The sequence below is a fragment of the Ranitomeya imitator genome, chromosome 1 (genome assembly GCF_032444005.1).
Source record: "Ranitomeya imitator isolate aRanImi1 chromosome 1, aRanImi1.pri, whole genome shotgun sequence".
NCBI lineage: Eukaryota > Metazoa > Chordata > Amphibia > Anura > Dendrobatidae > Ranitomeya > Ranitomeya imitator.
The window spans coordinates 318,920,668-318,933,823 of NC_091282.1; positions in this window are offsets into that span (position 1 = coordinate 318,920,668).

The window sequence follows — 13,156 nt, forward strand, 5'->3', positions numbered from 1 at the left end:
TGGCGGTAGGCGCGAGCGGCTCGACGGACTACGGAGGGTGAGTATAGCAGGTTTTTTGTTTTTTTATTATTGTTAACATTACATTTTTTTACTATTGATGCCGCATAGGCAGCATCAATAGTAAAAAGTTGGGGACACACAGGGTTAATAGCGACGGTAACGGAGTGCATTACCCGCGGCATGACGCGGTCCGTTACAGCCGGCATTAACCCTGTGTTAGCGGTTTTAGCCGGGCAGTGACTGCAGGGAGTAAGGAGCGGCCATTTTCTTCCGGACTGTGCCCGTCGCTGATTGGTCGTGGCTGTTTTGACGCGACCAATCAGCGACTTGGATTTCCTTGACAGACAGAGGCCGCGACCAATGAATATCCGTGACAGAAAGAAGGACAGACCGAAAGACAGAAAGACGGAAGTGACCCTTAGACAATAATATAGTAGATAAGCATATACAGTATATGTATTACATAGTACTATTATGTTTGTATGTCAATATGGTTAGCCTTGTAATATTTAATTTTCTTTAATTATTTTTAGCCCTACCTCTCACACAGGTTGTCTGTCTGTTGCATCTATTTATCGTATTCCAGTCAAATAATTCCTTGTAAACTACTATAGGAAATGAAGACACACTGTCTTGCCAATGGAAAATCTGAGGTCTGTAATGTTTGCACAAGTATTGCAGGTATAAGGGGCTTGCATCCAGGTACATTAAAAAACAGACTGTCCCAGAAACAGCATGCTTCTTAGAAGTGGGACGCTAGGTAATAGGGCAGACATGTGAGTCAATAAACAGCACTGTAAGGAATTGGCTCACAGGACAAACTAGATTTAAGGGAACTATTCATTCCCTTTCTAACTTATGTAACAACATAAATATTTCCAAGTGAAAGGAAAATGTGGAAATAATCTTAAAAATCATGCTTAAGAATTAAAAGTTAAAGGAAAAAAAATAAAATTATGAATTTAAATATAATGAAATATACATGCATTTTATAACATGAAATGTTGTTACAGTTTTTTCTATAAAAAAGATTGTTGCTGGAAAACTCTAGAGTCTTTATATTATAAAGAATTTTCTCAACTGCTTGCATTTCCCATCATGTCATTCTTTTCATTTTGCAAGTCTTTATAGACGACAAATAAATGAAACTTTGCATACCGTAAAACTTTGCATTTCCTAAAATGAAGTTCATTTTTCTTATTTTCTCTCTATTACTGAGCTACAGTATCAAGATAGATTCTGAAAGTTGGGCATGTTCAGTTCAGAAAAATAACAGTGTAGGCGTGATTTTTTGTGTGTGCAAAGTGCAAACATTCAATGGCATGTAAAAGTTTGGGCACACCTGGTCAAAATTACTGTTATTGTGAACAGTTAAGCGAGTTGAAGATGAAATGATCTCTAAAAGGCCTAAAGTTAAAGATGACACATTTCCTTTGTATTTTAGGCAAAAAAAAAAAGTTTTCATATTTTACATTTAAAAATTGCAAAAAGGAAAATGGGCCAAAGTAAAAGTTTGGGCATGCATAGAGCTTACCCTGTTAGGGTTATGGCTTGTACACTATCATCGTTGGGAAAGGACAGGTGATGCAAATTTCCCAACTTTATAAAAAATCAGCTTCCTCCAACTGTGTGCCAAAAAAACAGCAGCAATGGATTCTTCTATGCAGCTGCCTAGCACTCTGAAATTGAAAATGATGGAGGCCCACAAAGCAGGAGAAGGCTCAGGGTGTTTGATCAGTGATATGGTGTAGCTGCCGAGCTGTATCTGTGCCATTACAATTACACATTTTTCTTAATTCTTAATTAATGATGAACGAACATTCTCGTTATTCGAGATTTCCTGAGCACGCTCGGGTGTCTTCCGAGTATTTTTTAGTGCTTGGAAATTTAGTTTTTGTTGCCGCCACTGAGTGATTTACATCTGTTAGCCAGCATAAGTACATGTGGGGGTTGCCTGGTGCTGAGTGTCTACTGGATGAAAGGCTGCATGGTCGCATCATTCTACCATGCAGCCTGCCATCTAGAAATAGCAGAGCTAGACCCATAGTGGGACAAATGGATTAATAGCATCTCTGCGGAAAGGTGAGGAATATTGTTTGGTTCTTTTACCTCTTTTGCAGATGATGAGGGCATCATGGGAATGGGTAAGGTTGTAAGCATGGTTTAATTAAGATTATTAAAGGAGTCTCTGTTTTTCTTTAAATTAATGGACATTTTTCTGGGTGTCTGTGTTTTCATACAATGTGACTATGGGATTAGTAATGGGGTAATCTTATTGATGCCTCTCCATTACTGACATCGGGGCTTGATGTCACCTGACAATACAAAAGTGACATCAATAGTTGGGCACAATCACCCCACTTGCCACCGCTACAGGGCAAGTGGGAAGAGAGCGGAAAAGTGCCAAATTTGGAGCATTTTAGAAATGTGCCATTTCTGCGGTGCCTGAGAGCTGATATTTTTAGCCTGTGGGGCCAGTATCCATTCTCCCTTCCTAGGATATTAATATCAGCCCGTAGTTGTCTGCATAGCCTTTGCTCGTTATTAATTACAGGGGGACCTTACGTAATTTTTTTAGGGTCCCCCATGTTATTAGCCATTAAAGGTTTTGTATACATCTGTGAGGTTATACTAATAGCCAGGGAAGCTCCATGAGTATTACCCCTTCCCAGGCTATAAACATCGGCTATCAGCTTTCCCTCTGCTGGTTACGAAATTTGCACAGGAGTCGACGCCATGACTTTTCCGAAAAATAATATTTTATTAATTAAATACATGTACAGTAAGCTGCACACAATATACTAATTGTATTTGTCGCAGACATCTGTTTATCTATCTATTCTATGTGTGTTTAAAGTATCTAATCCATCTCTTCTATCCTGCAGGCTCCTGCAGTGATTTTACAGTACAGGACAGATGAGCTGTCAGATTTTCTTAAATCAATCTATCTATGTAATATACTGTATATATACAGTACAGACCAAAAGTTTGGACACACCTTCTCTTTTAAAGATTTTTCTGTATTTTCATGACTATGAAAATTGTACATTCACACTGAAGGCATCAAAACTATGAATTAACACATGTGGAATTATATACTTAACAAAAAAGTGTGAAACAACTGAAAATATGTCTTATATTCTAGGTTCTTCAAAGTAGCCACCTTTTGCCATAACTGCTTTGCACACTCTTGGCATTCTCTTAATGAGTTTCAAGAGGTAGTAACTGAAAATGGTTTTCACTTCACAGGTGTGCCCTGTTAGGTTTAATAAGTGGGATTTCTTGCCTTATAAATGGGGATGGAACCATCAGTTGTGTTGAGCAGAAGTCTGATGGATACACAGCTGATAGTCCTACTGAAAAGACTGTTAGAATTTGTATTATGGCAAGAAAAAAGCAGCTAAGTAAAGAAAAACAAGTGGCCATCATTACTTTAAGAAATAAAGGTCAGTCAGTCCAAAAAATTGGGAAAACTTTAAAAGTGTCCCCAAGTGCATTTGCTAAAACCATCAAGCGCTACAAAGAAACTGGCTCACATGAGGACCGCGCCAGGAAAAGAAGACCAAAAGTAACCTCTTCTTCTGAGGATAAGTTTATCCAAGTCACCAGCCTCAGAAATCTCAGGTTAACAGCAGCTCAGATTAGAGACCAGGTCAATGCCACACAGAGTTCTAGCAGCAGACACATCTCTACAACAACTGTTCAGAGGAGACTTTGTGCAGCAGGCCTTTATGGTAAAATAGCTGCTAGGAAACCACTGCTAAGGACAGGCAACAAGCAGGAGGAGGTGGTGTGGGGGTGCTTTGCTGGTGACACTGTTGGGGATTTATACAAAATTGAAGGCATACTAAACCAGCATGGCTACCACAGCATCTTGCAGCGCCATGCTATTCCATACGGTTTGCATTTAGTTGGACCATCATTTATTTTTCAACTGGACAATGACCTCAAACACACCTCCAGGCTGGGTAAGGGCTATTTGACCAAGAGGTAGAGTGATGGGGTGCTACACCAGATGACCTGACCTCCACAGTCACCAGACCTGAACCCAATCGAGATGGTTTGGGGTGAGCTGGATCGCAGAGTGAAGGCAAAAGGGCCAACAACTGCTAAGCATCTCTGTGAACTCCTTCAAGATTGTTGGAAGACCATTTCCGGTGACAATCTCTTGAAGCTCATCAAGAGAATGCCAAGAGTGTGCAAAGCAGTCATCAAAGCAAAAGGTGGCTACTTTGAAGAACCTAGAATATAAGACATATTTTCAGTTGTTTCACACTTTTTTTAAGTATATAATTCCACATATGTTAATTCATAGTTTTGATTAGAGTTGAGCGACTTTTACTTTTTTAGGATCGAGTCGGGTCTGATGAAATCGGCCGATTATTGGGAAAAGTCGGGGGCCGACCGAAACACGAAACCCAATGCAAGTCCATGGGGAATCAAAGTCGGCAGTGAGTAGAAGACAGAAAAACACCTACAGTGTCCATTTTAATGCCAAAAACATCAATTCTTATTTCTTAAGCTTGTCAATCTTAATTTACTTTATAATAATAGTTAGGCATTGAAAACAGGGGCTCATTTTGCTAAAGTTGTGGGGGGTAGGGCTGGCTCAAGATTTTCGTGGGCCCAGGAAACGCGGAATACGTCACGGCGGTGGAGCAGGGAGAGGTAAGTATTTCAACTTTGCAAGTGCTGTGATCCTGAGCAAGCAGGGGGGCCCACTAGTTGGCACTGGCACAGGGCCCCTCATAGTACGGTGGTGTGTTTGATGGCGGGTGGCACCTCTCACTGCCAGAGACACTTTTGCATACTATGAGGGGCCCTGTGCCAGTGCCAACGAGTATGCCCCCACCAGATGAAGGAACCTGCACTTTCATCTGCACCTTCCCCTTTGTCCCCGTGTAAGGTGGTATGGTATGCGGGAAGGGGGACCTGACTTTCAGCAGGATCAGATTCTGGCTGTGTAGAGTGCAAGGGGAATGTAGTGGTGTGGGTCAATGTACCAGCAGACTCATCTAGCAGTGGCTGGGCAATGGGCAGGATGAGGAGGAAACACAGATATAGGCCCAAAATAAAAAAAGGAAGGCTAAAAGCAGTTCAAAATTGGTAACACGAGTACACAGGTGGCATTGCTTTGTTCAGCGGAGGAGGACAACTGTTATGAGAGGCTCACACAGACTTAGTAGGCCTAAAATAAAAAAAAGTAGACTTAATGCAGTTCAAAATAGGTAAGAGGAGTACACAGGCGGCATAGCTTTTTTCAGCGGAGGAGGACAACTGTTATGAGAGGCTCACACAGACTTAGTAGGCCTAAAATAAAAAAGTAGGCTAAATGCAGTTCAAAATTGGTAAGAGGACTACACAGGCGGCATAGCTTTTTTCAGCGGAGGACAACTGTTATGAGAGGCTCACACAGTTGCTAGGCCCAAGTAAGTAAGTAGGCTAAATGCAGTTCAAAATAGGTAAGAGGAGTACACAGGCGGCATTGCTTTGTTCAGTGAAGGACAACTGTAATAAGTGTCTGACACAGTTAGTAGGCCAAAATAATAAAGTGGGCTAAATGTCAGCCAAAAAAATGTTCATAAGTAAACTAGTGGCAAAGCTAGGTACAGGGGTGGGCTCCTCTGCTGAGTAGTAGACAGTGTTAGTTGGCGCAGAGTATTAACTGGTCTAAATGGAGGCCAGGGCCCCTGTATATTTTAACTATCATCTATCATTTCAACAAATTTGTATTGGCAGTGCCATTGAAGGATTTAACAGCACAGACTACACAGTGGTGGAGCAGGGAGAGGTAAGTATTGCAAGTGGTAGAGCATTGTTCGAGCTGGGGGGGAACACTCTCTCGTGGGCGGCGGTTTTGGCACAGGGCCCCTCATATTACGACGGTGTGTCTGACATTGGTTGTGCACCACCACTATCAGAGACACTTCATTGTACTATGAGGGACCCTGTGCCAGTGCTGTCGCCCCAAGAGTGGGCACACCCACCTGTCCAGGCAAACGGCACTCGCACGGGTGCTTGCGCCAAGTGGTGACCACGGCCTTGTGGGGGGAGTCAGCCCATTTAGACAGGTATAAAAATGGCCTATGGTGGACATTCAGCAGCTGCAAATGGAGGAATTGGAGCAGTCAGTAAGAGGAGGCCAAAGCAAGACATTTTTAAGGCAAGCTACGTGTCAGCAGGGGAAGGTGGGGCAAAATAATTTGAAATCCAAGATTGGTTCATTTTAATGAAGGTTAGATCATCAACATTTTGGGTAGCCAGACGTTTCCTTTTTTTGGCCAGTTTTGAACCAGCAGCACTGAAGACTCTTTCTGATAGCACACTAGCAGCTGGGCAAGCAAGCTCCTGTATTGCATATTCTGCCAATTCAGGCCAGTATTTTAGATGCCCAGTAATCAAAGGGGAATGACCTGTGAGGTAGAACATCGATAAGGGAGGAAAAATAGTTGGTAACCATACTGGACAAATGCTGTCTCCTGTCACTTTGAATTGATGCAGCAGTACCTGTCATGTCTGCGGTCATTGCGAAATCACTCCACAACCTGGTCATAAAACCCCTCTGTCCAACACCACTTTGGATTTGTGCACCTCTAACACCACTGGCATGTTGCCCCCTACAGATCGTGTGAGAACCATGACCGCTGCTGTGTGTTGCGAATGCCTGATCCAAACTGTCTACAAGAGTTGCTTGTTTGGTAGCCAATATTTACTCAAGGTTCTCATGTGGCATGATATTTTGTAATTTTCCTTTGTATCATGGATCCAGGAGGCAGGCCAACCAGTAATCGTCATCGGTCATCATTTTGATAATGCGTTGGTCCCTTTTTAGGATACGCAAGGCATACTCTGCCATGTGGGCCAATGTTCCAGGTGTCAATTCACTGCTTGTGCTAGGTTGTGGAGCACTTTCTTGCAAATCAACATCACTTGTGGCCCACAAAAACCCTGTACCTGACCTTGCAGCACCACCAGTTTCTATTGCCCCCTGAGAAGCATCCTCCTCCCATAAATATTCATCCCCATCATCCTCCTCCTCCTCCTCTTCGTCCGCCTCCTCGTCCAGGAGAGTTCCCTGACCAGACAATGGCTGACTGTCATCAAGGCTTCCCACCTCCTCGGCTGCAGACGCCAGCTCCTTAATGTGTGTCAAACTTTGCATCAGCAGATGCATTAGAGGGATGCTCATGCTTATGATGGCGTCGTCTGCACTTACCAGCCGTGTGCATTCCTCAAAACACTGAAGGACTTGACAGAGGTCTTGGAGCTTCGACCACTGCACACCAGACAACTCCATGTCTGCCATCCAACTGCCTGCCCGTGTATGTGTATCCTCCCACAAATAAATGACAGCACACCTCTGTTCGCACAGCCTCTGAAGCATGTGCAGTATGGAATTCCACCTTGTTGCAACATTGATTATTAGGCAGTGCTGGGGAAGATTCAGCGATCGCTGATGGTTCTGCATACGGTTGGAGTGTACGGTCGACCAGCGGATGTGCAAGCAAAGTCTTCGCACCTTTAGGAGCAGGGCTGGTAACTCCGGATAATTTTTCCGGAAGTACTGCATCACCAGGTTCAAGGTGTGAGCCAGGCAAGGAATGTGTTTCAGTTCTGAAAGGGCTACGGCAGCCATAAAATTCCTTCCATTATAACTGACTACCTTGCCTGCCTCAAGATGTACACTGCCCAGCCATGACTGAGTTTCTTGCTGCAAGTACTCGGCCAGTACTTCCGCGGTGTGTCTGTTGTCGCCCAAACACTTCATTTGCAGCACAGCCTGCTGACGCTTACCACAAGCTGTTCGATAATGGGACACCTTGGGTGCAACAATGGCAGCAGCAGATGGAGTGGTCGTGCGACTGTGCTCTGTGGACAAGCTTTCGCTTCTGGAGGAGGAGGAGGAGGAGTGGGGGCGAACGCCTACAGCCAACTGTTTCCTAGACAATGGGCTAGGCAGAACTTTGCCACTATGGCTGTCCCCTGTGGACCCTGCATCCACCACATTAACCAGTGTGCCATGATGGACACGTAACATCCCTGGCCATGCCTACTGGTCCATGCATCTGTTGTGAGGTGCGCCTTTCTACTGACCGATTGCCACAGTACATGGACAATGCGTTTTTTGACCCTTCAGCATGTGGTGGATTTTACTTTCAGCAGGATCCTACCTACCCATAAAATCAGACTTGGAAGAGAGGTATTCACATCTGCTCAGGAATTCAGAATTCATTCTAAGGGCAGAGACACACTGCCATATTTCTAGTGAGAGAATCACATTGTAAAACTCGTACTCGTACTCAGGAGAGGTGCCGACCAGTCCATGCAGTAGGATGCGATTATCGCATGAGAAATATGGCAGTGTGTCTCTGCCCTTAGAGAGGTATTCACATTAATCTCACTAGGACCCATCAGTTTTGAGAACACCTTGATGTGCATGCATGAATTGGCCAAATTATGTGCTAAGCGTCTAATTTTTTCCTAGTATCCAGAAGCAGTATTGCTATTCATATTTCATATATTTCACATTGACATGCTTTAGCACTACAGAGTGCAACTATTTTTGCTTATAGTATATGGGGGTAGCTGCTCTTAGTTGGAACCTGTTCACTCTAGCTTGGAAGTGCCAGTCAGTCTTTTTGTCATTAGAGGCTGTATTTAGGCACTCTCCCTTTTCCAGCAGCTGTTCCTGGGCTAAATTAAAAATGTATCGCATAGAAACAGCAAAGCACAAGATTAGCTCTAAGAAGGACTTTTAGTATGTCAAACTACACCGGACAAATACATCACCGGATATGACATGACAAAAACTCTCCTGGCATCGGATGTTCCACTATATTATAAACACAGCATTTCCCACCAGACATTAACAGCGAAACTATGCAGTAACTATAAACATACACGTTCTCACTGAAGAGCTATACCGTAATATAAATATACACTGTTCTCACCAAACAGTGTTAAAATAATTATGTGATAATTGGGTGAATGCTATAAACATGCACATTCTCATTAAGGCTGTGTGCACACGATGCAGATTTAGTGCAGAATTAGTGCAGATCAGCAGCATTTTTTTTCTGCGCAGAAATACTGCAGATCTGCAGTGATTTACAGTACAATGTAAATCAATGTGAAAAAAAAAGCTGTGCACATGGTGCAGAAAAATCAGCGCAAAAACGCTGCATGTCACTTCTTTTCCATTAATAGAAATCTGCAGTGGTAAAAACTGCAGAAAATCTGCACAAAATCCGCATCAATTCCGCACAAAAACACACTAAAATCGCATAAAAACCGCAGCAAATCCGCAGCTGCGAATTCTGCCAAGGAGATGCGGATTTTGTGCAGAAAATTCTGCACCTCTTTTCTTACATGTGCACATAGCCTAAATATTTATGGTGCTATACAGTCTCCAGGTGTTTAGGAAAATTACGGAAAATACAAAGTTAAACTATTTCTGTCTAATATCTTAAGGAGGTCTTTAAAGACAAGCCACCAATATGGGTTCCGGATGTTCATTAACATCTTAGCACTACAATTGTATAAGAGTTTTTATAATTAATATCTTCTTATTACTATAAGTACTAAATTTCTCATGTTAGTCCATAACTTAGGAGACTAAGGTCTGAGGAGACCCTTCAGGGTTGTGCGCAAGCATAAAAAAAGTTATAGTATCATGCATGCAGTCAAACATTCTGGACCTTATCAAAGTAGGAAGTCCTGGCCTAATGTGGAGCGTCAAAGGGATTCTGTGTTCATGAGAGTGATAGGTGGGGAGCATAGGGGCTGGAGAGGTAAGCAGTAATGTAAGTATAAGTAATTTTCATATTTTTTAACCTTTTCATGGCCAACTGCAGTTCAACAAGATGGTGATGACTGTTCGCCAATTTGGCTGAATCTGAATATTGTACCAGTATCATCAATTATATTTTTTGTTATATTCATAGCATCAGTACTGTTTTAACGACAGATCTTTTAAAACTACAACATATGAAGAAGAGGCTATAAATTAAATAATATCCTACATAGTAGAGTATTGCAAGTATTGTAGTTGGTAAGTGTTATTTAGTTTGTTCCAGTTCCATTAGTGGCATTTATTATTTATACACAACGTTTGACTCTTTTTCACATTCATTGCAGATTTAAATGTTGTTACTGAGCCAAAAGCAAGCTTCTTTATTGCATCCTTAAATGCTCCTATTTAAGCTCATTTCTCTCCTGTAAGCCAAAAGACATATGCTATGATTTAGAAATGTCTGACCTTGAACATTTTCCAGCACATCAGTGTGTCTGTGTTACCATGTAGTTTCCCCAGCCCTATGTGATTTTTTTTCCTGACTTGTTTGAAGTTCACTTAAGGAAGACTTGGCATGAAATAGATTAGTGACATTATATAAATAATTATGATTTAGTTCTGGTTTTAGGAGCCCACATTTAAATCAATACAGTTTGAACTAACACTGACATTATTTTGATCAGAATGCTAAAATTTTCCAGGGTGTTCTATGCTTTCCTGTACTGAATAATAATATGATCATTTTGAGAGCTGAGTGTTATAGTTGTTGCGTCAGAGTTTGAGGCAGAACAAATGTGACTTGATCTGAACTGTGCAAAAAAAGTGGTTAAGGGTCAAAAATTTACTGACTCTTCCCTGGATCTTCTATTCTGATGGATACATTATATTTGAATAAATATTTTAGTTAGGGTTGTCATTTTGTTGCACATAGCTTATAACACATCATTTCAGATCATGGCCCGTAGTGTCTTCAGTAGCAGAAGACAAAATAACCTTAAGCTTGTACATAGTAGTAATCTAGCAAAGAAACTAATAAAGTATCTAAATTAAAATTTTAATATCTGCACAAACACACTTTTTAGATGCTTTGGTTTACAAAGTTTTTTACACTTTGAACTTAGAACAACACTAATTTATTTTAAGCCATAGACTATCGGGTCACACGAGTTTTGTGCCTTTTTGGATCATGCTTCTCATAAATATATTTCTTAACATTATATGGATCAAGAATCAAGCATTATGAGTAGTGTTGAGTAGGGTTGAGCGACTTTTGTTTTTATAGGATCGGGTCGGATTTCACGAAACCCGAGTTTTTCAAAAGTCGGGTCGAGTGAAATCGGCCGATCCTATAAAAAAGTCGGGGTCGGCCGAAACACGAAACCCAATGCAGTGCATTGGGTTTCTAATGGTTTCCAGGGTCTAAAGGAGAGGAAACTCTCCTTCAGGCCCTGCGATCCATATTAATGTGTAAAATAAAGAATAAAAATAAAAAATATTGCTATACTCACCCTCGGACGCGCCCTGGTTGTAACCGGGAGCCTTACTTCCTAAGAATCAGCGCTTGTAGGACCTTTCGATGACGTCGCGGCTTGTGATTGGTCGCATGAGCGGTTACATGGGCGTCACGTGACCAATCAGAAGCCGTGACGTCATCGAAAGGTCATTCAAGCGCTGATTCTTAGGAAGGAAGGCTGCGGGTTACAACCAGGGCGCGTCCGAGGGTGAGTATATACCTATTAGGAATATACTCACCCTCGGACGCCCACTGGTTGTAACCCGCAGCCTTCCTTCCTAAGAATCAGCGCTTGAAGGACCTTTTGATGACGTCACGGCTTCTGATTGGTCGCGTGAGAGGTCACATGGGCGTCACGCGACCAATCAGAATCGTGGCGTCATCGAAAGGTCCTTCAAGCGCTGATTCTTAGGAAGGAAGGCTCCCGGTTACAACCAGGGCGCGTCCGAGGGTGAGTATAGCAATATTTTTTAATTTTTATTCTCTATTTTACACTTAAATCTGAATTCCGATACCAATTCCCGATATCTTAAACATATCGGGAATCGGTATCGGAATTCCGATTCCAGATTCAGAAGATCGCCGACTTCATGGCCGACCCCACACAGGGGTCGGGTTTCATGAAACCCGACTTTGCCAAAAGTCGGCGACTTCTGAAAATCGCCGACCCGTTTCGCTCAACCCTAGTGTTGAGCATTCCGATACTGCAAGTATCGGGTATCGGCCGATACTTGCTGTATCGGAATTCCGATACCGAGATCCGATATTTTTGTGATATCGGAAATCGGTATCGGAATGTGCGGTGCATATGGTTCCAAGGGACTGGAGGAGAGGAAACTCTCCTTCAGGCCCTGGGATCCATATTAATGTAAAAAATAAAGAATAAAAAAAAAATATGGCTATACTCACCCCTCCGAAGAACCCTGGCTGTCACCACTGCGAGCGTCCGCCTCCGTCCTTAAGAATGCTGTGAGTGAAGGACCTTCGATGACGTCAATTTTTTATTTTTATTCTTTATTTTTTACATTAATATGGATCCCAGGGCCTGAAGGAGAGTTTCCTCTCCTTCAGACCCTGGGAACCATGCAGGATACATTCCGATATTTGTGTCCCATTGACTTGTATTGGTATCGGAACTCGGTATCGGCGAGATCAGATATTTTGCCGGTATCGGCCGATACCATCCGATACCGATACTTGCAAATATCGGAAGGTATTGCTCAACACTAATTACGAGACTCTGAAATGCAGAATTGTATACCAGAAAGTATGGTAGAAAGTTTGTACATCTGATATAAAAGAGAATTGTGGGTTTAATAAATAAAAGTTATTCTATGCTTCATGAAGAGTGTGATAAAATTTCTGCAAAGCAAGAATGCGTTAGAGTGCCTTTCTCCAAAATGTTCATGTTGACCCCGGATATAGTAGGCTGAGCAGAATAAAAATGTTTTATTTTTTTTTAATTTTTTTTTTTATTTTGACTCTCTGTTACAGAAATATTACCACACAAATTATTTTTGGACCTAATGAGTTAACTTTAATAAGTCCAAGTGGGTGACTCTTTTCACTTTGGCTAATACTTCTTCTCCCTGTATGAGTTTCCCAGTTTCCTAGCCATTAACAGATAGCAACACTCAGGAAAAAGGAGCACACTCTCATCATAGCTTGGGTTTTTCAGACAGTGAGATGTAATGATATAACTCTGATCTTCTGATTTAACCTGTGCATGAATAGAAAGTGAAGCTGAGTTTAGCTGTGTCACAATACAAACCCTTCAATCAGCTCTGCTCCTCTCAAAACACTGCTAACTACCCCCAATGCCAGTCACCCCACAGTCACTGCCGTTCCCC